Raw genomic sequence first — 5184 nt, 5'->3', positions numbered from 1 at the left:
GAAAAACCATGGTTAAAAGTAACAGAAAAAAAACATAAGGAAGTATACAAAGTATAAAAACCACGTTCATATACGGACATGCCCTTATGCACTCATACACGCACGCCCATATATGTACATACCCACACATGTTTATATACGCATACACACACACGCATATACGAAAAATGAATATACATATCCCCCCCCCAAAAAAAAATCCCCTAAAAAATGGAAAAATACTAAGTAAAAACGTCTATATATATATGCATTCTTATGCCCGCACACACGCACGCATCTAAACCTGCCCACTCATACATATTCACACACGTGTACAAATGAAACTATATACACGTCTATATAGGCACAGGATTCGAGCTCACAACCTCACGATCGTAAGCCCGACGCTCTAACCACTGAGCCATGAGCCTTCACACACACACACACATACATACATATATTCTTTCTTTTTTTCTTTCATTTGTTTCAGTCATTATATATATATAAACATTATTTTATGCTATATATATATATATATATATATATATCACCGTGATCACCATGACCGACCAGGCCATCAGATGTTGTTACACATCGCTGGTCACAATGCGCTTCGCATTGTTTTAGCCTTCAAATGACGCCACTCCGCTGGCTAAGCGAGCAGGCCAACAGAAGAAAGAATGAGAGAAAGTTGTGGCGAAAGAGTACAGCAGGGATCGCCACCAACCCCTGCCGGAGCCTCGTTGAGCTTTAGGTGTTTTCGCTCAATAAACACTCACGACGCCCGGTCTGGGAATCGAAACCGCGAGTCCGCTGCCCTAACCACTAGGCCATTGCACCTCATATATATATATATATATATATATATATATATATATATATATATATATTATACATGCACACACACACACATATATATATATATATATATATATATATATATATATATTCGTGCTGACGACGCCTATTGAGGCAGGAACAGGTATCCATGGCTGTCCTCTTATCTTCGAACAATAAGTCAACTTTTTTCTCAATGGCACGTTACTTTATTGATTATTGAGATTATCGCAGATAGATATATAGATAGATAGATGAGATAGATAGATATGTGTCTTTATTAGCCACACAGGGCTGCACACAGACGGCACAAATTACAAGGTAGAGCTTTTCTTTTGGGGGATAAAAAGAAGGGGGTTGGTTTTTGATCAAAAGGGATCGTAAAAGGAAAGAAACAGGAAAGCAAAAAAAAAAAGTGGGGGATAAAAGGAAAAAGAAAAAATCGATCAAAAGGGATCGTTATCACAGAAATGTCAATATAAAGTGTAAAGGGGAGGACAGGTGAGGTTTGCCCGTGGAAAGAAAAGCCTACGGAAAAGACCACGGTAACCTCGGTCAATGAAGTCACATGTTATATTTTTTTACAAATGAGCAACTCTGTATTAATTTTTACGGTTCATAGAGTCATGGTCAAGGTAGCTTCGTCATTCATACGTGCCATCCTTGCTACATTCACCCATCTTTTTTTAAAACATTCACTAGACAAAACTTGCCTCTCTACTCTCACTTTCTTCTTCAAGTGATACTTGAAAAAGTTGATGAGAGATTGACCAGAGAGGAAAGTGTTTGTCTCCAATCCTTTCAGGCGCGTCCACCAGATACATTCTTTCGCCATAGCCACAAGTATGATAAAAAATAGCTCTTCCTTCCCGTTTGAGGAAGGAGGCTGCGTGACGATATAACGATAGACTCGGCTGATAAACCAACACGTCCCACACGTGACAGCAGTCGTTCGACATAAGCCCACAGGTCGGAGATTGTTGGACACTGCACGATTGCGTGCAGAACGGTTTCGTCGCTCTGACCGCATCTCGGGCAGGTCGGCCCCGTCTTTTTCTCGAGCCATGCCTATAGAGCTTATCCCGAACGGGTAGCGCTTCTCGGTAGCACTGCCAGGCCAGGGATTTCTGGAAGTTGTCTATAGGTCCCGGCCCGAAAGTCGTCTCAAACAGGCGGATCAGGTATTCCTCTTCGACGCCCAGGTTCGCCCCAAGATCGTCGTCGTACCTCCCCTCCACTAATCCCCTATAGAATGCTTTGGTTGTGTTGAAGTTACTCAAGGTCGACCCGGGACGGCATAGTTGCTTGAGAGCAAAGCGATACTCGCGGTGCCATTCGCCCTTCCTCGGCCTCTTTTTGATCCACGACTGCAGTTCTGTCATGGAGGAGAGCTGCGGGAAAGCGTGCCTCACAAATGGCGACCACACCTGTTCACCGTCGTCTACATAGAGCCGGAGATGTCACAGTCTCAGCGCGTGTCTGCGCATCATCAGATAGATAGATAGATAGATAGATAGATAGATAGATAGATAGATAGATAGATAGATAGATAGATAGATAACTTTCTTTATTGGCTCACAGAGGGGACAATTACAAATGTAGAGCTTTTCTTTTCGGAGGTGGAAAAGGAAAACGAAGAAAAAAAATGAAACAAATGTAAAATTTCGATCCAAAGAGATCGGAAGAAAAAAAGCGATCAAAAGTGATCGTGTATTACAGAAATAAATTTTTTTTTTTTAAAGTAACAAACAACCTATTTTTTTATTACCCACAAGTGGTTAAACGCAGAGAGGACAAACAAGGATAGACGAACGGATTAAGTGTGTCTCGAACCGTGCCTGTAGAGCTTATCCTGAACAGGTAATGCTTCTCGATAGCACTGCCAGGCCAGAGATCTTTGGTGATTGTCCATAGGTCCCGGCCCGAAAGTTGTCCTGAACAGGTGGGTCAGGTGTCTCTCATCGACGCCCAGATTCTACCCGAGAACGTCGTCGCACCTCCCCTCCACTAATCCTCTATAGAACGCCTTTCTTGTAATGAAGTCGCACAAATTGATAGATAGATAGACATATATATATATAATAGAGATATTAAAATTACTAAGTCTCTCTAAAGGAGATTACGGCAGCGTTACTGGATATTAATAGTTATCGCCATACTAATATGGCAGTCTAAATATAAGACTAAAGCTGTCGCTGATTAGCTCCAAGAGGCCGCCTGCGTCCATTACAACCTTCGAACAGGGGAGGTCAGCCGCTTCACCTTGCTAGTCAGACATCTGCAGACATGTTTCAGGGTGGGGTTTTTTTCTATTCTAAATAACTATAGCAGGCTTGTTATATTAGTGTCTGGCAGATATAATGGAAATGTCCAACGTTATATGTATGTATGTATGTATGTATGTATGTATGTATGTATGTATGTATGTATGTATGTAAGAATGTATGTGTGTATGTGTGTATGTATGTATGAATGTATGTGCGTATGTATGTATGAATGTATGTGTGTATGTATGTGTGTATGTATGAATGTATGTGTGTATGTATGTGTTTATGTATGAATGTATGTACGTATGTACGTTTGTATGTATGTACGTACGTATGTATGTGTGTATGTATGTATGTATGTGTGTATGTACGTATGTATGTATGTGTGTATGTATGTATGTATGTATGTATGTATGTATGTATGTACGTATGTATGTATGTATGTGTGTATGTATGTATTCAATAACAGAGGAGCATTGCCCATATTTATCCCAGTGCAGTCTGGGTTAAATGGAGACAATGAGCATTTGGGGTTAACTGCTGATCATATTTGAAACCTCTTTCACAGAAATGTGACGTAATCGATATTTTCGGTTGCAACTTGTAAATTTTAAAGGTTTCACTGTATCTTTTGCTATTTCCTATTCTTGAACTGTAGAAGCATAACATTCGAGATGTTACCACTCACTTGCCCAAGACGGGCTACCTTTCGTTTTAATATTACAATCACTCTTAAGGCGGTCAACTGGCGGAATTGTTAGCACGCCGGGCGAAATGCTCAGCGGTATTTCAGAATGATTGCGGAAACGTTAGTGCGCCTGGCGAAATGCTTTCCAGTATTTCGTCTGCAGTTACGTTCTGAGTTCAAATTCCGCCGAGGTCGACTTTGCCTTTCATCCTTTCGGGGTCGATAAATTAAGAACCAGTTACGCACTGGGGTCGATGTAATCGACTTAATACCTATGTCTGTCCTTGTTTGTCCCCTCTGTGTTTAGCCCCCTGTGGGCAATAAAGAAATAGATATTAGAATCACTCTTAAGGCGGCCATCTGGTAGAAACGTTAGTTCGGAGTGGATATAATACGTATCACTTGTGAACTGGGGTCGCTGTAACTGATTTACCCCCTCCCTCGAAATTTCTGGTCTTGAGCTAACATTTGTAACCAATATTCTTTTCTACTCTAGGCACAAGGCCCGAAATTTTTGGGAGCGGGGTTAGTCGATTACATCGACCCCAGTACGCAACTGCTACTTAATTTATCGACCCCGAAAGGATGAAAGGCAAAGTCGACCTCGGCGGAATTTGAACTTAGAACGTAAAGACAGACGAAATACCTATTTCTTTACTACCCATAAGGGGCTAAACACGGAGAGGACAAACAAGGACAGACAAACGGATTAAGTCGATTATATCGCCCCCAGTGCGTAGCTGGTACTTTATTTATCGACCCCGAAAGGATGAACGGCAAAGTCGACCTCGGCGGTTTTGAACTCAGAACGTAGCGGCAGACGAAATACCGCTTAGCATTTCGCCCAGCGTGCTAACATTTCTGCCAGCTCGCCGCCTTGATTTGTAACCAATATTACCGTCAAATATACGAGAAACTTACCCATAGATAGTCTTCTGATTGTATATTGAGTGATTCTCTTCCAAGTCTATGTTACGATATACAAACTCTGCGGTTATGGTTTTTTGAAAGTCGTCAAGCAGTGAGTGGTTTTTTTTTAGTTCCCTACCAACTCTGAGGAGGTTGTTCTTTCCACTTCTGAGCACTTGAATAATATAGTTTTACTGTCGTTGATTAACTGATGCTATCTGAGTTATACCAAACGATACTTGAAGATTATATGCACTGATCTTAAGTTTCTTCCTCCTTTTTTTTCTTCTGAAATATTCTGTCAATATCACTGTTTCTGTGGAAGTTTGTAACTAATTTAGTATCTTCAGGGTTTAAATATCTATGGAGCGTTGGGTTAACATATTGCCCGGTTTAGTACTAACATGAGCACATAATCTTAACTTTAAACGGAATGCTAGGATAACTTTCGCCCAGTTTAGTACTAATATCAGCACATTCATCGTCCTTACTTTAGTCCCTATT

The sequence above is a fragment of the Octopus sinensis genome, linkage group LG15 (assembly GCF_006345805.1).
Source record: "Octopus sinensis linkage group LG15, ASM634580v1, whole genome shotgun sequence".
Classification (NCBI taxonomy): Eukaryota; Metazoa; Mollusca; class Cephalopoda; order Octopoda; family Octopodidae; genus Octopus; species Octopus sinensis.
Note: the sequence above shows the minus strand (reverse complement) of the source record.